The 23,194-nt window shown below is 36.1% G+C and overlaps 1 pseudogene; it reads left to right on the forward strand.

Annotated features, from left to right (window-relative positions):
• Window positions 1-672: 672 nt before the first annotated feature.
• LOC114686831 lies at window positions 673-21,641 on the forward strand (annotated as a pseudogene).
• Window positions 21,642-23,194: the final 1,553 nt, after the last annotated feature.

The raw sequence follows: 23,194 nt of genomic DNA on the forward strand, positions 1-23,194 counted from the left end.
GCTAATGAAGGTGAACTTTTCTTTGTTTCTCAGCCATTTGAGTTTCCTCTTTCCCATTCTGAAGGCTACTGCACTGTCTGAATGGCATTGTCCTTTGCCACGCACAAGCTTCTCAGATAGACAGACAAAACAGCATTCAAGCAGGCAAAGAACATTCTCATACAACAGACAGTAAAGATACTACTTTCTATCATGAACATTACTGCTCATATTTCCTGTATGTCTGTAATAAGCTCTGTCTACAAAGACTTATTTTTGACACAAAATTCATTTGAGATGTCTGATGTGACCCAAGTCAACTACTACAAATGGTAATCAGAGCTTGTTAGGAAATTTGCCCAGGAGGAATTGTTTTTGCGAACTTCATGTCCAATGACAAGTATGTAATTATAAGGGATATTGAGGGGAATGAAATTAGTATCCCTTAATTGTCACCTGGATTTAGAATTTCAGATGCAGAGCCCTAGGCCAGAGATTAATTATGAAATCTCCAGAGGCAAATAGCACACTGAAAACAAAGTACTGAGATTCCTAAAATATTTTGAATTCCTTAGCAATGACTTTAATAATAAAAAGAGACACATGGATGGGTTCATGCATAATTGATACATGACTTTCTCCCCGACACTTCATGCTGCACTTTGCTCAGGCTCTCTTCTCAGCTACATTACAAAGATGTTGTCTTTGATCTTTGTCTTCCTGGTCCTGAAGCCTCCCTTACTTCTCTGCAGTTTGACTGACCCTGTGTGCTTTTTCAGAATGAAAGACAAGAAAAACCCAGAAGGAGATAAAGAAAAAGACTGTTTCTTTTCCATTTATACAGAGCATAGAAAGATGAAAAATGAATATTTCAGTGGAAATCTAGATAAGCAGTAAGTACCTCTTTCATTTTTAAATCCTTGTTTATCATGGTATATGATGCATTCTAGCACTGCTGAGTGGTAGAACATTATTCTATATGTCTTCTTTCTGCCTTTTATTCCTACCTCTAGGACATTACCCAAATATATTTCATATTTACAGAAGGTTATTGTAATATTTATGATGGTTTAGGGGTTAGCTTGCTTATTTTTTTCAAGTCACAAATTTCAGTCTGGAAACTGAATGAATGATCCATGATATCAACTTTGCTTCTAGAGACCATCCTTAAATATGACAATTCCCAACTGCTGTCATGTGATGTCCCTAACAAACATAGTACTAAGCACTGCTTTTAGTTTATTTCATAGAGGTTACAATAAAGTGGTCTTTCTTTCATCTGCTAGTACTTTTTTGCTCACCAGCATATAATGCCCAATTCCCACAGAGAAGGCCTTGGTTTATCTGCCCGGACTTTTAATTAGACATAACAAAAGGTACTGAGATTTTTGTTCAAATAATCTATCTGTCATAATTTCACAGCTGTTGTGTTCTTTGATTCCACAGCTGAAATCAGGTGTAGAAAACAACAGTGTGAAATTGAACAGTGTCTGTTCACTATGAGAATTTTATGCCATCCTTACCTTTACATTCAGTTTCATGTGCACAGTTACTTTTTTGTGGAATAAACAATGTCAGAACTTTTTTTCAAAGTTCTAGATTAGCAACACATGAAGCATCGAATTAAAATACCTCAGTAGACAATTTATCCATTTTTTAGAATAGAGGCTGCCTCTGCAAGCAATGAGTTCCTGTTTCCCTTTTACAGTGTTAGAATAAATGTACCACAGTGTTGCCTGTGGTACCTGCTAACAGTTGAGAGAGGAGTAATAAGGCTACAAATTCATCCAAGTTACCCCAGGCTGAAGTCAATTTATTGACTTAAAAATTGTCTCATTTTTACTGTATGCTTTCATTTATTACATTTATTATACTTTTAAATCTCTTTCTCCTCTTTCCCTAATTATATAAAATAAATTTTTTATTGTGAGGATGAGTGTACTACACAATCTTAGATTTATATGTTTGACCACAATTTTCATATCCCTGTACAACTGAGGTTACTTGTTGAGATTTCAGCTGAGAAAATTGTTACAATGTCTCTTAGAGTTTGATAGGGAAAATGTCAAAAATAATATTCTAAATTTGTGTAAGAACACATTTCTAAGTGTGGCACTGTATATGTGTGAGAATCATCACAGTGAAGTTTTCAGTTTTAGACAAAGGTTTTGTTCAGTTTTTAATACCATATCTCAGTAGGACATTCAAAATATAGGTGAAAGTTTATGACTGTATTATATAAGCAAAATCTCAGAAGAATTGAAAAGCTGCACTAGAAGTGAAACAATATCCTATGTGTTGAATACTCATCTGTTTATTAAAAATATCACTAGGTTTGAAGGAGAGTGTGAAAAAAGGGCAAGTAATCATATAATAGCTATAAATGTAATATTCATGGTAATATGTAATATGGAGATGACACAGACCTCCAAATGATCAGATATAAATGAGGAAGAATGAAGGGGTATTTGATTAAAGTTTGAACAAAAAATACTCACCAATATATATGCTTATGATTATCTACACATTTTAGGCAAGCCGTGCCCTGAGAGTCAAGGAAAGGAGGTTTTTAACTCATTCATTTTCAAATTTAACCAGCTAATCAGTCAATGTTCCTCAGTGATGTGATCTCCTATTTTAAGATTATGAGGAGTTTTATATCTAAAATTCTGGCACTTGAAATCACAGGATCTTTCTATATCTATACTTATATATTTACATGACACAAGATGATAGAGGTCCAGAGAAATGCTTTTATTTCTCCTAACTTATGAGTATTAAAGAAAACGGCATGGCAAATGTTTCCTACCTAGACCCCTTTCTTTGCATTTTTACCAATACAAATAATCGATTAGTATAGAAACTGTCTCATGGAGGCATAAATGCCTCATTTGAAAAAAGCACAGTCCTGATTAGTTCCTGAATTTTCTTCATATACATGTATGTTCATTACAGACTGGGATTTTTCTATCTAAATTCCTATTAAGCCTTTTATATTACATAGCAAAGATGTTTCAAATTAGTATATGTTTCTCTTTCTGTTTGTGACTAAACAGCAGTTTTTGCTTTATGGCCATTCGATATTATTTTCTGAGCAATGTTTGGATGATTCTAGCATAATTAAAAACCTGATACCACAATTGATAAGGCAAATGAAGTTGTAGAGAAACATACTGAAATTTCAAAAACAAAATTTCAGTTATTCCAACTCCTCTCTTGACATACATAATCAGAATTTCTCTGTAGCTGAGAAAAGGATTCTTCTTGTGGCATTCATTATTCTGCATAAGTTGGAATTTGGTTGACAGATGAAAGAAAAGTTACCATTTTATATGTATTTACTCTCTACATTTCCAAAATGTTGTAGATTAAATGTAAGGGATACACAAATGCTTGTACTGTATATTGTTTATCATGTCAGAATTGTCTATTTATAGTGCAATAAACAGGAAATTAAGTAAATTGATATGTGTACCCTCCATTGGAATTGAGTACCCAATTTTGTCTATAATTTTCTACTATTTGTCCAAACCATGTTGAAAATATTCTAGTCATACATGTTTCCCATATGGATGTATAGTGATGAGAGGGAACCAAAGTAATCAATCTCTATTTGGATCAAGTCTATTCTCCAAACTGTGAGCCTACCTGAACAATGTAGGAAGGATTCACTTATTTTTTTATATAACTACACCAGCTTGTATTGTCTATTTAAATTTTATTACTCATTTGAAGATTTCATAGAGTGCATTATTATAATATTTACATAGTACCAAAAACTTCCCCAGATCCATGCCTCTTTCCCAATCACCCTACTTTGTTTCATCTTTTTTTAATGTGTCAAGGCCAATTTGTACTGTCCACATGCTCTTGAATATATGCCCTTCCACTGGACAATGGTTAAGCCACCAAAATGCTGTATTTAAAAAAAAGTGTAAACTGGCTCTCCATCTTTCAGTATCTATCAATTGTCAATATTAGTCTAGTTTGTTGAGAAAACTTTTCTCCATTCTAAATATAGTGATTTTACATAGAATGATAAGAGGCTTGTGACTAAATGAAGCCTTCTAATTTGAAAGTTTATAATGTCACTTTACTTTCACAGATGGAAGCAGAAGATAATGTGTTGTATCCCAGAGACAAACTTCACCCGATAAACTCTAGGTTTTCTACAGATTAAAAACAATAACCATGACTGATAAGTATAGGCTTCCCAAGGACATGAAAAAATGTAGCATCATTAATGATGGCATAAATTAACAATGGATAATCTTTGAAATATAAAGCAGTAAACTATTGAAGATTTTATATAGAAAACTTCCAACACTAAAGGGAAAAGTGCAAATCTAAAACGACTAATTTGTTTGTTTTGGTAGTTTGTTTCTGTTTCTGTTAACTTACATTTTGGTCTGCTTATTTAAAAGAATGAATGTTAACACAGAGAAATGATTGCATCTATCATCACAGCCAAGTTCATATATTTATAACATTCACTAGGAATTGTGATAATATATTCTTCAGCTCTCATCTTTTATTCCCTCATTCCTGCCTATTCCTAAATCTACATTCTATCACATACAGCTCCATTGGGGCATTTTATATGAATGAGATAAAACTATTTTTTGCTCATTTATGCTATTCTTATCTAATATAATATTTTCCCAGGACCATGTACATTATCACACATAAAACTTATATCCCTGCATTTTTATTGAAAACTTATTCTTCACACATTATATTTGATTACAGTTTTCACTCCCCCACACCTCTGAGATCCTGTGCACTTTCCCTCCAATCTGAACTAACACCATTTCTTCCTCTTGATGGGAAAAAGACTCTTCTAAATGATAGTTAGAAAATAAGATAAAACAAAAACAAACAAATCAGAATAGGACAACATAATCAACCAAACAGAAGAAATAAAAAATTAAAAATACATATAGATAATAAGACACACACATTCTTATGCATAGGAATCCCACAAAACCACAAATGCAATAATGCAAATTCGGGACCCAGGCTTAAAATAACTTTTAAAGCCTTGAAAAAATATTATGATATAATTAACCTTCAAACACGATTGACTTTAATTTTTTTGGCCATCTACTGCCGAGCATCATGCTGGCCCTAAATGGTGGTCGATGTCCCCAGTGAAACTCTGTTGGCAAGAACTAAATTTTTGTTTGCAGTAGATACTGATGGGAAATATCTCCTGAGTTTAGGATAGGAACTTTTATCCACTTCTCCACTGAGCCAATGAACTGCATGTGGCACAGATGTGTGCAGGTCCTGTGTATACTGCCTCAACCTCTCTGAGTTCATATATGCATTAGTCCTGTGCACAGATGTCCTTATTTCTTTTATTCTCTCCATTCACTCTGGATCTTACAAATCTTTCCACATCTTCTGTCATGGAGTTCCTTGAGCCCTGTGTGGAATGTTGTTGCATTTGTTGGAGACACCACATTTAAAAATGGTGCAAGGTTTCTCACTGTCTGCACATTGATCAGCTGTGGGTCTCTGTATTTGTCTACATATACTGGAGGAAGAAACTTTACTGATGATGTCTAAGCAAGGAACAGATCTATTAATAAAGCAGAATGATATTAAGAGACATTTTATGGCTTTGTTCCTTTATTAGAGCAGTAGTCTTTGGTTTTCCCCTAGGTCCCAGGCCTATCTATTGTCATGTTCTTGGCCAGCAATGTGGTATCAAACATGTATTCAATCTCTTGGAATGGACCTAAACCATATCATTTATTATTTGGTTACTCCCACCAGCTTCGTGCCACTGTTTCACTAGCACATCTTGCAGGCAGTCACCACTGTAGATGTTTAGGTTTGTGTTTACCTTGCTTGTTTTTCAGAGAACTTTGAGTACTATGAGCAGTAGTTAGCAGGCATAAATTTTCTAGGTAGGCAAGAGCTTAATTTCTTCATCCTCACTATGCTGTGTAGGTTTCATCTTCAGCCAGAGGGCCTTATCATCCATTTATAGAGAGGATTGTAGCTGGAGGTTTCTCCAGACTTTCCTCACAGCCCTACAGACCCCACAGTCACTTATAAAATAATCACTCAGTATCTTATATTAATTAAAACTGCTCAGCCATAGCTCAGGCCTACCACTGACTAGCTCTTACATTTAAACACAGCCAATCTCTGTTGATCTAAATGTTGTCATGTTTTCTGTGGCTTTACCTGTGTGCCATTACATGCTGTTTCATTGATGGTGGACTTTCATCTGCTGACTCAGCACATTCAGTAGGATAGTATCTCCATGATATTGGCTGTGGGTAGGTCTGTGGGGCATTTTCTTAATTAGTGATTGATGGGGGAAGGCCCAGTCCATTATGCATGGTGCCATCCCTAGACTTGTGGTCCTGGGATTTATAAGAAAGCAGGCTAAACAAACCATGAAAAGAAATCCAGTAAGCACCACTCTTCCGAGGCCTTTTCAACACCTCCTTTCTCCAGGTTCTTGCTCTGTTTATGTTCCTGTCCTGATTTCTTCTATCATGAACAGAGATATGGAAGTGTGTGGCAAATATACTCTTTCCCCCTTAACTTGCTTTTGGGGTGTGATTCATTGCAGCATTAGAAGCCCAAACTAAGACAATTCAGATATCTGGATCTTGAAGTAGATCTATACCAAGCTTCCAAAGGAACTACTGCACTGATCTTCATAGTGGAAGTTTACAATCCTATAAGCAATGCATGAGTCTTCCCATTAGAGTACATTCTTGTACCATAAGCTATCATTTTTTATTGATGTTGTCCATGCTGAATGTAATTGGATAAAATTTCAAAGTACATTTGATTTATAATACTCTGATGACTAAGGATCTTTTCCCATTTTCCAGCCTGCCACTATGCCCCAATGATGGTGTTCTTTACCATACAAAAGCTTTTCAGTTTCATGAGATCTCATTTACTTCCTGTTGTTTTGGTACGTTCCCTTTCAGTGTTCTATTCAGAAAAAGAAACCTTTACCAAAACCATGAGTTCAAGATTATACCCCAGTTTTCTCTTTTAAGAGATCCAGCGTATCTAGTCTTACAGTGTTGTTCAGCCAGAGTTGGGTTTTGTGCTGATTGACAGATATGGATAAATATGTGTTCCTTTCCATGTATCTATTCAGTTTAGACGGCACCAGTTGTTAAAGATGTTTAGCTTTTCCACTGTGGATTTCTGGCTTCATTACCATAAAGTGGATGTACATAGGTATGTGGACTTAGTCTGAGGCTCCAATTCCTTTCTATTTATCAACATGTCTGCTTTTGTGACAAGTTCATTCTGTTTATATTACTACAGCCATGTAGTATATTGTGATACCATAGTGATATTACCAGTAATTATTTCATTATTTAGAATTGTTTCAGCTATCCTGGGTATTTCTATATTCCATATAAAGATTAAAGGCTCCTTTCAAGTTCAAAAATATCTAAATTGTATATTATGGTCTAGTCTATGTCATATGACATATTAACAATTCATAGAAAAGTAATTACAATGAACGAATGGGAGAATTCAATTTTAACAACGAATATCCATCTCCAGTAAAGAATGGCAAGGGCCTAGACAATGTGGCATAACTTGGGGTCTTTCTGAGAAAGAGTTAATTAAAATAAAAGAATAAGACACTGCCAAAAAAAACTGATTCAAACATGAGCATTAAAATTTTATGGGATATGTAAATGGTTCAATCAATTCCATAGCAGCTTCACAACCACAAGTTATGTCTAGTGATATAAATATGTATTTAGTTACAAAGCAATACAGAAAATATGGATGAGGCTAACACTGCCTGGGAGTCCAGCTCCTAGAATTGCTCTAGAATGCCTTCAAAGTAGTGGGATTTTAGGAATCTTTCTTATTTAAGGGTCTTTAGGAATAAGTTTCTATCTAAGGGAATCACACTCACATACAGGATGTGATGGCCATGCTTTTTACTTCTCTGCAGCTTCAGCTTTCTCTCAAGTTCCAATTTTCTTGCTCCCATTGTCCTACACAGCCACATACACATTTAACAGGAGGCTTTTTGCAATAAAAAGAAAAGTTACAAAAGCTGCATCTAAATGTCATAGCACACTCCTTGAGTAGATGATGAGCAGCAGAGCCATATTCCAAGGCAACGCATAGGTGGGGCATGGTGGCATTGAAAGTTTCCTAAACCTAAAAATATATTTTCCTATCCTGCTTGTAAGCAGAGATCAAAAGGAAGGGAACTTGTACCCCCTATATTCAAGATTGTGAGCCCAGACCAACTCTTCTGTAGCCCTGGCTAATTGCGAAATTTTTTCCACATAAATCTGTTTCTCTCTGGACTTGGTTATTTGATTATTTGTTATTTGGGACCTAAATAATGAACAGTTAGTTAACTGTTCCTTGAGTTTTATATCATAGATTGAGGTTGGAAGTTTGTACAGACTGTTAATTGCAAAAGAATTTAGTAGGGATTGGGACTGGTCTCTGTTATCAGCCAAGTCTGGCTAGAGAAACTGGCATAGTAATTTAAGTTGCTTTGTAACTAATAACCTTAGTTAGACATGTCTAACTCTGTCCTTGTCCATATCTGTAAAGTTTTGACTTATGATATATTTATAGAGACATTCAGTCTAGATTGCATTTGTTCTGAGGCCCAAATCAACCAATAGTATATGGATTGTCTTAGAACTGAGAAGAAATTGCTGTTTTGTTTATGCCAGTCTGACTAGTGATTTAAAAAAAATCACTGCCTATGTGTCTTACATTCCTCATGGAAAAATAGATGTAGTTATTAAGCATATCCTGGTATATCTTACATATATTAAAATTACGCAGTTTAATGAGAAGTCTTCTTCCTCACCATCCTCAGGTATATGTGCCCAAAAGATTGAGATGTAATCATGAGATTACATGTACACATCAGATGAAATTACACATTACAGTTCAGATATTAGGAAGATACCATAGCTGTTCATACACATGTGAAATTACAAAGAGATGCAACCATGTCCAAGTCTGTGGCCCCATGAATCTTACCTGTAAGAGTTCCTCCATCAGAGAATTATTTATCTGGGTTGACACCTCACCTATCCATTGCCATCTGCTCTATATTCTTGGGCCCCAAGTAAAGTCATTGCTACCAGCAGCTGTCAGCATAAAGCAATACCTAAAAGACACATAAGCAACACACTTAAATAAGATGTTATTGTTGAATAGGCGTAAAACCTATAAAACTATATCAAAAGTGTTACATCCAATCAAAAGACCTTAAATGAAAGAGAGAAGCAGAAGTAAATCTATTACACACGACATATTAGGACAAATCTCAACCACACCAATTTGAAAACAGGGTCAGTTCTGTATTACAAAGCAAAGAATATAGGTTGAAAGGCATCAGTACAGCATGAGGGTCCATATGAAGAGAAGGGAGCTCATTCCTCACTGGAAGCAGGTATAATAATAGCCAACCTTATATCACTAAACATTGAACATCATCAAATACAATATGAAAGCAAGAAAGTATGTGAAAGGAAAGATGGAGGATAAGAAGCATTATGCTATTTTAATTACCTGTGAATCCCTCCGGCTTTTCAAAGCATTTGACACAGGCAGATTTGGTTACCTAGTCTTCATACCCTCAGCAAAATCATTGCTTTGTCCAGTTCTGCCTCTGTATAAAAGTATAGCATTATAGATAGCAAATAATACAAATGCATTTAACAAATATGTTAAATGTTAGAAGTATACAATGAAGGCATGAGAAGATTCAACATTAACCAGTACAAACTTTTCTAGTGTCTGAAGGGCATGCATATATTTTACAAAGTTTGCAGATAATAGGATGGAACTGTAAGAAACATCAAAGTTAAAAGGCAATCTCATTGGTATGAAATCCACTGCCCCCAAAGAAAATCCTTTGTGAATCTTAATATTCTCCCACGGGACTCACATTCTCATACATCAAATAAATAGGACTTGTGTCATTATAGCAATGGGTCCAAAAAATAAGAATTCAGTGCTATTCTCCCATTGAGTGTAATACAAAATTGTCATGTTTGGAACCTAATCTCTCATGAATAGTGTGCTCTGTTTTCAGGTTGACACCTAAGAACATCCACCTGATTTTCTCTCTTTATTTTGCCATGGAAGAAATCAATAGGAATCCTCATATTTTACCAAACATTTCTCTGCTAGTTGACATCAAATGTAATCTGTTGGCTGACAAGAGGAATTCTGGTTATACTGCAAAAACAAGTGAAAATTTTCCTAACTACTACTGTAAAAATCAGAAAAAATATTTAATAGTATTTACAGGACCCATGTGGGAAGTTTCTGCAACACTTGGACCACTCTTGTACATATCCAGAACTCCAGAGGTAAGTAAGAATGGGATAATTTAATGAAATACTGTCTCCTCCTTAAAGTAGATTCTGAAAAGATTAACAGGTAGAGACTTGGTTTTTATCTATTCTGTTCCATCAAGAATAAATGCTCAGATACTTTCTGAAGCAAACATAACAACGTTATCACAAATAAGAAAGAAAGGCACAGAAGTGTGAAACATTTTACCAGAAAAGATAGTTCACTTGTAGTTTTGGAACAACCACAAGAAATTGGATATGATCTTAATAATGAAGTGAAGAATTCACACTTTCTAACACCCCTAGTATTTTTTTACTACACTTAGGTCTTAAACCAATCATTAGTCCTTCTATGTTACTCATACTCATTCTATGTCCTCCAGCTCTACTATGGTGATTTTCAACCTCTCCTGAATGCCCATGAACAATTTCCTCATCTCTACCAGATGTCTCCCAAGGACACATCTCTGCCACTAGACATGGTGTCCCTCCTGGTTCACTTTGGATGGAACTGGGTGGGGGTGATCATTTCAAATGAAGACCATGGAATTCAATTTCTTTCTGAATTGAGAGAAGAGATGCAAAGGAACATGGTCTGTTTAGCATTTGTGAGTTTTATTACAGATGATAATATTTCATACTTTACAAAGGCTAACCAGTATAATGAGCAGATTATGAAATCATCAGCAAAAGTTGTGATAGTTTATGGAAACAAAGACTCTGCTCTACAAATACACTTTACAGCATGGAAAATTTTTAACATTAATAGAATCTGGGTCAGTACATCACAATTTGACAGGATCACTGTTATAGGACATTTCTTGCTTGACTCCTCCCATGGTACTCTCTTTTTTTCACATCATAATTCTGAGATGTCTGATTTTAAACAATTTATGCAGACAGTGCATCCTTCAAATTACAGTAATGAAATTTCATTTGTTAGACTATGGTGGATTTATTTTAAGTGTTCTTTGTCATCATCTAATTGTAAGAAACTGAAGAATTGTTCTGCTTCAAATTTATTGAAGTGGTTATTTAGACATCAGTTTGGAATGTCCATGAGTGATTCAAGTTATAACTTATACAATGCTGTGTATGCTGTAGCCCACTCACTCCATGAGATGCTTCTGCGACAAACAGACACACGGTCAGAGAATCATGGGAAAGGGCTGGAATTTGACTCCTGGCAGGTAATTAGTCATTCATTGAATGGCCTGTAAGTTATAGATATGACATTCTTAAAGGTATCCATAGTTTTCTAAATCCATGGAAACTACACGCCTTTCTCCAAGGTGTGTGTGTATATATATATATATCTGGAATTTTTCACTGCATATGATGATTTATTATGTTAGCATCATCAATTATGATACAGCTATTACAGGCATACAATTTAGCATTTTACAATCTAAATGAAGAAATTTTGTTCAGAATATTGCAAGCACATACATGAATCTTATGTTTTTAACATTTGGAAGAACAATATTTTTCATGAAATTTTTAAATGACAAAAAGAAAATGACTTTTCTTTTATATGTTCAAAAAGTTGCTCAACATTTTAAAACAGAGATTTCAGATGATAATAGTAGTGCTCCCACTTTTTGATCTATTTAGGAAAGCAATTCCCAAGGTTATGATCAAATAACAATGTTGCCAGGAAGAAATGTAGAATGTGTCTCTACTCTAAAAGCTTATAATTTAGGTGGTGTGTTTTAGAGCATCAATACCAGTGATAAAATTTTAACTTTAAAGTGTAGTGAAAATTTATGTCTATATATAATTTCTTTTATTTACTATTGAGTACTTTTAATACAGTTGTTTTTTAGAGGAGGCTAATGAAAATTGTGAGCATTATATATTGTATATTTTCTGTCCTAGTGTGTAGGCATATTTGAAACTGAAATGACAAATGTGTTTTAGATGTTTTCTTTACTGAAGAACATACAATTTGTAAATCCTGCTGGAGACCTAGTGACCATAAACCGGGAGGCAAAACAGGGTGCAGAATATGACATTTTCTATGTCACAGATTTTAAACAGTCCTGTGGATTTAAAGTAAAAATAGGAAAGTTTTCTGGACATTCTCCAAATGATCCACAATTGTACATATCTGATGAAATGACAGAGTGGGCCACCGATTTTAGACAGGTAATTTGGTCTTAACTCAAATGATTTACATGTAGCACAAAATAGCATGCTGCATCATTGGGTAACACATTTTAACAATTACTCATTTTGACTCACATCCACTCTTCTCTCTCTCTCTCTCTCTCTCTCTCTCTCTCTCTCTCTCTCTCTCTCTCTCTCTCTCTCTCTTTCTCTCTCTCTCTCCCTCCCCTCTCCCTCACGCTTTTCTCTTCTCCCCTCTCCTCTATTGTGTGTGTTCCACAATTTATAAATCACCATAAATTCATAATACTTATCTTAAAAACAGTGGAATTTTACTTTATGAAACATGACTTTAATAGAACTTTTCAGTGGCTCCTCGTTGTGAATTACTGCAGCTTTTGGAACTTATATTAAATCATTGTATTTAAAATGTATCTGATTTTCCTCAGACTCCACCCTCCATATGCAGTAGGCCCTGCAGTCCTGGACACAGAAAATCCCCTCAGGAGGGAAAAGCTATCTGCTGTTTTGATTGTAACCCCTGTGCAGAAAATGAAATTTCCAACATGACAAGTAAGGATATGATTTACCAAAATAATCAACAGATTGTTTATTTTCTCACATATTTATATAATTCTCAAAGAGTCCTTTGAAGAAAAACAAAGGATAAATTTTATTATGAAGTTGAATGCATAGATAACATTGCTATTTGTAATACTACATTCTCTGTTTTTTAATTACATTTTTATCTGATCAGTCTAAATACTATGAACAAAATACTTTCTCCTGGATATAACTTTAAAGTAATAATCATTACTACTGCAACTTATAATCATCCTAATATTCAGAATTTTTAATAGTCGTATCTGGTTTTAGTTTATTTAAGCCTTATATGCTAAGCATCCTCTTACTCCCAGTAACCCCAAGTTTCTATCAAGGAGTGAATGTTCAGGGTTGTTGTAGAAATGTTCATTTTTGTACTGTGAGCTATAGTAGATCAAGTCTATCATTGGTAGTTTGTATTTCAAGTCCTACTCTATTTCACAGCTTAGTTTATATTCAATCATTTTGAACTCTGTATTAAATATTTTATTATAATGTCCACAACAAATAATTCAGAGAGTTTTTAAATAGGTAAGTAGTGGTATCTACATTGATGTACAGAAACTTTGAAAACTATATTTTCATAGTATACCAAGTTCTGAAGGATCGAATTACTTAATGTTGTAGTGAGAAGAAATAGCTAAAAAAATTAACTAGCATTTTAGTTTAGAGCCTGAAATAGGTAAACATAGTTCTGAATGATTTGAACATGGGATTGTGAAGAAACAGTAGAGGTTTTTAAAAAATATACTAAAATTATAAGTGTATTTGATTATAACACACAATGACTAATGTTAGAATATAAACCACTTTAATAGGATAATGCACAAAAATTGTATTGATTCAAATGAGACCATCACATATATATTAAATCAAAACTTAAACTTATTGACTTTTGTGCCAGTTGAGCACAAAGACACCACACTCAATTTTATTAAATTTCCTTTGCTCCTACTTAAAAAAGCATGGGAGGAATGGAGGAAAGAGAAGCTGTGGTCAGGGTATATTATATCAGAAAAGAATATATTTTTGATAAAAATAAATAAATATGACACATTCATAACTAATTTAAAATAAATATTAAAAATTGAAGCATTTTTTATTATTTTTTTTATTTTACAACACAATTCAGTTCCACATAATAGCCACAGATTCCCCTGTTCTCCCCCTCTCGCCCCCCCTCCCCCTCCCCCCAGCCCACCCCCCATTCCCACCTCCTCCACTCACCAGTTTGCTTAACAAAATCAGAGAGGATTGAACAACTAAAATGGAATGTAAATTCTCTGATGGATAGACTCAATACTGGAATGGAATCATCATCATCATCATCATCACTTTTGAATTTGGGCTGTTGGGTCAATTCATTTAAAAGAAAAGTAAATATACTATGGTATAAATTACAAAGATACAAATGGAAGGAAGTTCTCAGACTTATCCAGAACTATGCTTTGCAATTATGTCCTTGCGTTATAGAATTTGATTTTTATGTTTTAACAGTAAATACTGCAACCTTGGGAGCATTGAATTCTCAAATCTTATAGAAATTAGTAAAATTTGAGGATAATGTGCCCAAGCAAAGATCAAGCAGTGCAACATAAAAATATATGTGATATTTTGTCATGTAGAGAGTGTAGGGAATAATTTGTTCATGTGTCTATACTTTCCTAGGCATTATGAGTGCTGGCTTTTTTGTTGTTGTTTTCTTTTCTTTTTTTCTCTTTTTTTCATATAAATGAATGCTGCCTTTTCTTTTTTTCTTTTTTTCTTTTATAATTTAATATAATTTTAAGTATCAGCCACAGATTCACCTGTACTCCCTCAACCACTCCCTGCCACACACTGCCCCCAAACCACCCCCCATTCCCATCTCCTCCAGGGCAAGGACTCACCTTTGGATTCAGCTCAGCCAGGTAGATTCAATTGAGGCAGGTCCAGGCTCCTCCTCCCTTCACACAGGCTGAGCAAAGAGTCCCTGCATAGGCTCCAGGCTCCAAACAGCCATCTCATGCACTAAAGACCATCCTGGTTCCACAGCCTGGGGGCCTCCCAAACAGTTCAAGCTAATCCACTGTCTCACTTATCCAGAGGGTCTGATCCAGCTGGGGGATCCTCAGCTATTGGGTCATAGTTCATGTGTTTCCACTAGTTTGGCTATTTGTCCTTGTACTTTTTCCAATCATGGTCTCAAAAATTCTCGCTCATAAAATCCCTCCTCTTTCTCACTGAATGGACTCCAGCAATTACACCTGGGGCCTGGCCATGGATCTCTGAATCCACTTCCATCATTCATTGGATGGAAGTTCTACCACAACAGTTAGGGTGTTTGGCCACTGGATCACCAGAGTAATTCAGTTTGGGCTTTCTCTTGACCATTTCCAGTAGCCTCTTGTGGAGGTATCTTTGTGGATTTCTGGGGACCTCTCTAGCACTTTGCTTCTTCCTATTCCCATGGGGTCTTCATTTATCATGGTCTTTCTTTCCTTGTCCTCCCTCTCTTTTCTTGATTCACATGGGATCTCCCCCTTCCCTAAGCTCCCTTTCCCTCAACCCTCGGCCTTCATTACCCGCCCCCTCCATGTCCAGTTTACTCATGTAGATCTCATCCATTTCTCTGTCATTGGGCAATCCCTGTGTCTTTCTTGGGGTCCTCTTTACTAGGTAGCCTCCCTGGAGTTCTGAGTAGCAGTCTAGTCATGCTTTGTTTACATCTAGTATCTACCTATGAGTGAGAACATACCATGTTTGTCTTTCTGAGTCTGGGTTACCTCACTCAGGATGATTTTTTCTAGATACATACATTTGCCTGCAAACCTCATGATGTCATTGGTTTTCTCTGCTGAGTAGTATTCCATTGTGTATATGTACCACATTTTATTTATCCATTCTTCAGTTGAAGGGCATCTAGGTTATTTTCAGGTTCTGGCTATTAAAAATAATGCTGCTATGAACATAGTTGAACATGTGTCCTTGTGATATGATTGAGTATTCCTTAGAAATATGCCCAAGAGTGGGATATCTGGTTCTAGGGGGAGATTGATTCTCAATTTTATAAGAAAGCACCATATTGATTTCCAAAGCTTGTATTCCCACCAACAGTGGAGGAGAGTTTCCCTAGCTCCACATCCTCTCTAGCATAAGCTGTCTTCAGTGTTTTTGATCTTAGTCATTCTGACAGATGTAAGGTGGTAGTTCAGAGTCATTTTGATTTGCATTTCCCTGATAATTAGGAATGGTGAGCAATTCCTCAAATGTCTTTCAGCCATTTGAACTTCCTCTATTGAGAATTCTCTGTTTAGCCATATAGCCCTTTTCTTAATTGGACTGTTGGGCATTTTGATGTCTAATTTCTTGAGTTCTTTATATATTCTGGATATCATCCCTCTGTCAGATGTGGGGTTGGTGGAGATCTTTTCCCATTCAGTAGGCTGTCGCTTTGCCCTGTTGACCATAACCTTTGCTCTACAAAAGCTTCTCAGTTTCAAGAGGTCCCATTGATTGATTGTTTGTCTCAGTGTCTGTGCTACTGGTGTTGTATTTAGGAAGTAATCTCCAGTGCCAATGTGTTCAAGACAAGTCCCTACTTTCTCTTCTATCAGGTTCAGAGTAACTGGATTTATGTTGAGGTCTTTGATCCACTTGGATTAAAGTTTTGTGCATGGTGACAGATATGGATCTATTTGCAGCCTTCTACACGTTGATATCCAGTTATGCCAGCACCATTTGTTGAAGAAGCTTTCTTTTTTCTATTGTACCCTTTTGGCTTCTTTGTCAAAAATTATATGTTCATAGGTGTGTGGATTAATGTCAGGGACTTCAATTCAATTCCATTGGTCTACATGTCAGTTTGTAATCCTGTACCAAGCTTTTTTATTGCTGTAGCTCTATAGTAGAGCTTGAGGTCATGATGGCCCCAGAGGTTGTTTTATTGTACAGGATTCTTTTGGCTATCCTGGGTTTTTTGTTTTTCCATGTGAAGTTGAATATTGTTCTATCGGAGGTTTGTGAATAATTGTGTTGGGATTTTGATGGGGATTGCATTGAATCTGTAGATTGCTTTGGTAAGATTGCCATTTTTACTATGTTAATCCTGCCTATCTATGAGGATGGGAGAGCTTTCCATTTTCTGACATCTTCTTCAATTTCTTTCTTCAAGGACTTAAAGCTCTTGTCATATAGGTCCTTCACTTGATTAATTAGAGTTACCCCAAGATATTTTATATTGTTTGTGGCAATTCTAAAAGGTGATGTATCTCTGATTTCCTTCTCAGCGTGGTTGTCAATTGTATATAGGAGGGTTACTGGTTTTTTTGAGTTTATCCTGCTACATTGCTGAAGGTGTTTATAAGCTATATGAGTTTCTTAGTTGATTTTTGGGGATCACTCATGTATACTATCATATCATCTACAAATAGGTAAAGCTTGATTTCTTCCTTTCCAATTTGTATCCCCTTGATCTCCTTATGTGGTCTTATTGCTCTGGCTAGAACTTCAAGTACTATATTGAATAAGTATGGGGAGAGCAGACAGCCTTGCCTTGTTCCTGATTTTAGTGGAATTGCTTTGAGTTTCTCTCAAATCAACCACATACTTGGCCACAGAGCAAATCTCAACAGATACAAAACAATTGGAATAAACTCCTGTGTTATATCAGACCACCATGGTTTAAAGTTAGATTCAGCAACTACAAAACTAAAGAAAGCCTACAATCTCATGGAAACTGAATAATGCTCAGTTGAATCACCAATGGTTTAAAGATGAAAGAAAGAAAGAAATTAAAGACTTCCTAAAGAGCAATGAAAATGAATGTACCACATACCCAAACTTATGGAACACTCTGAGAGCTGTGCTAAGAGCAAAATTCATAGCACTAAATGCCCATATAAAGAATTTGGAGAAAGCCAGGCGGTGGTGGCGCACACCTTTAATCCCAGCAGTCGGGAGGCAGAGCCAGGCGGATCTCTGTGAGTTCGAGGCCAGCCTGGGCTACCAAGTGAGTTCCAGGAAAGGCGCAAAGCTACACAGAGAAACCCTGTCTCAAAAAAACCAAAAAAAAAAAAAAGAATTTGGAGAAATCTCACACTAGTGATTTAATAGCACACCTCAAAGCTCTAGAACAAGAAGAAGCAAAGTCACCCAGGAAGAATAGAAGCCAGGAAATAATCAAATTGAGAACATTTTTTTCTTATTTTTCAGATTATGAAACAGTTACATCATTTCTGCTTTTTTAAACACTCTTTTTATTTTTTCCTTTTATTTTATTTTACAATACCATTCAGTTCTATATATCAGCCATGGATTCCCTTGTTCTCCCCACTCCTTCCCTCCTCCACTTCCCCTCAGCACACGCCCCATTCCCACCCCCTCCAGATCAAGGTCTCCCCCAAGGACTGGGATTGACCTGATAGACTCAGTCCAGGCAGGTCCATCCCTGTCCTCCCAGCCAAGCCAAGTGACCCTGCATAAGCCCCAGGGTTCAAACAGCCAACTCATGCAATGAACACAGGACCTGGTACCACTGCCTTGATGCCTTCCAAAGAGATCAAGCCAATCAAATGTCTCACCTATTCAGAGGGCCTGATCCAGTTGGGGGCCTCTCAGCCTTTGGTTCATAGTTCATGTGTTTCCATTCATTTGGATATTTGTCCCTGTGCTTTATCCAACCTTGGTTTCAACAATTCTCGTTCATATGCTCAATCATACCACAAGAGCACGTGCTCAGCTATGTTCATATCAGCATTGTTTGTAATAGCCAGAACCTGGAAACACCCTAGATGCCCTTCAACTGAAGAATGGATAAATAAATTGTGGTACATATACACAATGGAATACTACTCAGCAGAGAAAATCAATGGCATCATGAGGTTTGCAGGCAAATGGATGGATCTAGAAAAAATCATCCTGAGTGAGGTAACCCAGACTCAAAAAAACAAATATGGTATGTACTCACTCATAGGAGGATACTAGATGTGGAACAAGGATGACTGTACTGCTACTCACATCCCCAGGGAGGCTACCTGGAAAACAGGACCCCAAGAAAGACACAGGGCTTGCCAAAGGACAGAGAAGCAGATAAAATCTACATGAACAACCTGAACATGAGTAGGAGTAATGAAGGGTGAGGGTCGAGGGAAAGAGAGACTGTGGGAGTGCGAGATCCCAGCTGGATCAAGAACAAAGAGGGAGAACAAGGAATAGGAGACCATGGTAGATGAAGACCACATGAGAAAAGGAAGAAACAAAGTGCTAAAGAGGCCCACAGAAGTCCACAAAGATACCCCCACAATAGATTGCTGGCAATGGTCGAGAGACAGCCGGGACTGACCAACTCTGGTGATGGAATGGCCAAACATCCTAATAGTCATGCCAGAAACCCCATCCAACGACTGAGGGATCTGTATGCAGAGATCCACAGGTAGACCCCAGGTGTAGCTCTGGCAGTCTAATTAGGGAGAAAGAGAAGGGTCTATATGAACAAGAATTGTTGAAACCAAGGTTGGATAAAGCACAGTTACATCATTTCGTCTTTCCCCACCATTTCTCCAAATCCTCCCACATATCCCTTTTTGTTCTTTTTTTCAAATTTATTGCCACTTTTCTCATTAACTGTTGGCATGTACATACATTTTATGTATATACATAAATACTTCTAAATACAAACTGTTCAGTCTTTACAGTATTATTTGTATGTTTTTAAGATCAGCCATTTTGTTATCCAATGATAATCAGTTGCTGTGCCATACTTTGGGAAAGACAATTTCTCATATAATCAACAGACCTTAGGTGTCTGTTGTTCTCTGTGTAGAGTTGGGGTCTGATTGTGTATCCCCAATTCACTTTTACCAAGTCTATTTTTTGTCCTTGTTTAACTAATGTTTAAACAGTCATGATAGTGAGACTTTGTGGCTGTAGCTTGTGATATTTCTCTGAGACAACTACTCACATCAAGTGATCCCATAGCTATTACAATATTTTCATCCCGCTTTTCTGCAACATTTCCAGAGATACAGCTGAGGGAATATTATTATAAATGTGTTCATTAGACTGAGCTCCACAACTCTAAATTTTCACTGGTTGTGATTTTTCTGTAGCGGTCTCTGTCTCAAAGACAAGTTTCTTTGACAAGGAGAGACTCTTTTACTAATATGCATTAGCAAATATTTTGAACATTGTTAGCAATTGTACTGGATTGATAATGTGGTGGAATGGGTTCCTTCCATGATATGGAGTGGATAAGGCTTCTATGTTAAAGGAGACACATTAGAACATTTTTTGTGTGGGACCTAATTGCTGCTGATACACAGATCATAATATGCAAGGAAGTAGCTCATTCTCAGTTATTATTTGGCATAGTTCTCAAAACTATGAGTAACTGCTGTGTTTCCATTAATTACCCATCCAAGTAGGTTTCTGTAGCTACCTTAACATCATGTGGAAGTACATCATTGTTTTTGAAAAATACTAACAAGCTTTGGGGTAAATGAGATAAATATAAACAAAACCTTTTCATTATGATGAAAGGCATAGGAAGTAAGAATTAAATACTGTTCATCAAACATATTTAATTTTCATATACCACAAAAGGTAAATAAAAATTGGATATGACTTCCTAAAACATTACTGTAGCTCTCATGTATCATAAACACTAGGGAAAAATTAAATCTGAAAATGCTACCTTTCCTACTAGACATGAATCATTGTGTGAAGTGTCCAGATGACCAGTATGCCAACACAAAACGAACTCACTGCCTCAAAAAGGTTGTCACATTTCTGGCTTTTGAGGATCCCCTGGGAATATCTCTGGCTGGCTTGGCTCTGTGTTTCTCTTCTCTTACAGCTGTTGTACTCACTATCTTTTGAAGCATCAAGATACCCCCATAGTCAAGGCCAATAACCAAGTTCTCAGCTATGTCCTACTCATTTCCCTCATATTTTGTTTTCTCTGTCCCTTGCTCTATATTGGCCATCCACATATGGCCACCTGTATCTTGCAGCAGACAACATTTGCAATTTTCTTCACCATGGCAACATCTTCTGTTCTTGGCTAAGACAATTACTGTGGTACTAGCATTCAAGATCACTGTTCCAGATAGAAGAAAGAGATGGCTGCTGGCATCAGGTGCACCTAACATTGTCATTCCCATCTGTACTATGATCCAACTGATTCTCTGTGGAATCTGGCTGGCAACTTCTCCTCCATTTGTTGATGCTGACCTACACACTGAACATGGCCATATTTTGATTGTCTGCAACAAAGGTTCAGTTATTGCCTTCTACTGTGTCCTGGGATATTTGGGCTCCCTTTCCCTGGCAAGCTTCACTGTAGCTTTCCTGGCCAGAAATCTGCCTGACACATTCAATGAAGCCAAGTTCCTGACATTTAGCATGCTGGTGGTCTGCAGTGTCTGGATCACCTTCCTTCCTGTCTACCAAAGCACCAAGGGCAAAGGTACAGTAACTGTGGAGATTTTCTGTATTTTGGCCTCAAGTGCAGGGCTGCTCTTTTGCATCTTTGCCCCAAAGTGCTACATTATTTTGTTCAAACCACAGATAAATTCTTTTCATAAGATCAGGAAAAGACATTCTAAAATTGAAAATATCCATTAAATATTACAAATTTATTTCCTACACCAGGCATGTGTATAATATCACAAGCATCTCTTCTACTAACCAAATATTATGTCAAAGTAAGAAGTTTAATCTTATGAAAAATGTACAAAATCAACTGCATAATTAAGTTTGAATACAAATTCTGGATTCAATTCTCTTGGATGTAACATTATAATAAGCCATTTTTATTTATGTAATTCTGCTTTTTGTCATTGTTTATTTTTGAATTGTGTGTTATCTGGGAATGGCATGGAAAATATTACATTATTTCATTTGACTTCAGTTTTCCACTACAAATTATGTGTTATTTTTAAATTCCAAAAATATTGACATGTAGAGTATTTATGCAAAAATGATTTAATTATGAAATCCTTCATATTGATCTAGGACTGTAAAGAAAACTACAAAATATAATTAAATTATGTTCTATATAAGGGTATAGACCAAAACACAGGATAATACAAATAATGATGCTAGGAGGTATATGATTCTAAATGCTTTCTGACTTCTTTTGAAGCTTGAACAATAGGAAGATATTTCATGTCTTAATTTATAAGGCTGTTAAATATCTAATGGCTGAGGATGGAATATTGCCCATAGTATTACACTTTATTGTTAGTTTGCTAAGTGATCATAGTATCAAATGACTTTTTTAATATTTATGCTTATATCTAGAGACATAGCCTGCTCTCAACCTTGGTCATAAAAGCTTATTTATGTAATAGAAAGAAGTCAAGAGAGAAATGCATAATAGTTTGAATTCCTGAAAAGAACAGACTAAGTGTTCTGACCTAAGGAGGACATCTAACCAAATCCTCTCATCGTCATGTCTTAGGGAACATCTTGAAATAGGTGCCAGCAGATAAGTAGTTCTGGAAATGTCATCTTTACAGCCAGATATTTCTATTGTATTTTTGGTTACTTGACAAAATCTCCACAAGAACAAACAAGTGAAAATACTGGCAAAGAAACAGTAGATCTTCATTAGGAACCCACCCCAACACCTTGGTGAGTTATAGGCAGTTGATAGTACCTATGGGAGGAAAGCTTTTTGTGAGGTTCTGTTTTCTGTTAGAATTCTAATAAATGGCCCTAAATTCATGTACATGTTACCAACAATACTTGAGCTTATTATGTTTATTATGTTATGAAAATCATAAGCCAAAAATTTGGGAGAAGGGTCTTTTTGATGAGTAGAACATTGAATGTAGAAGCAAAAAGTAGGCATGGTTCTGTTATATTGATTAATGTCATTCTCAAAAAAATTTTGAAATGTTCTGTAAAAGATTATTCATCTTTCATTGTGAATTGAAGATGACCATTCCCAGTAATAAGCTTAAGGGTCAGTGGGCCTAAAATTAACCTGTGCCCTAAAATGTTCTTGGGCTTTATAAAAATTTATAAGGTCAGATGTCCTAGGGCCTAGATGATGCAGTAAGTGAACTAAATAGAGAGTTCCTACTTCTTGAATGTTAACAGAACCTAGAAATAGTCATAGAGAACAGGCAAAGGAATTCTGATTAGAACTTGAAAATTGGTGGTGTTTTTGT

This window comes from Peromyscus leucopus, chromosome 1 (assembly GCF_004664715.2).
Source record: "Peromyscus leucopus breed LL Stock chromosome 1, UCI_PerLeu_2.1, whole genome shotgun sequence".
Taxonomy (NCBI): domain Eukaryota; kingdom Metazoa; phylum Chordata; class Mammalia; order Rodentia; family Cricetidae; genus Peromyscus; species Peromyscus leucopus.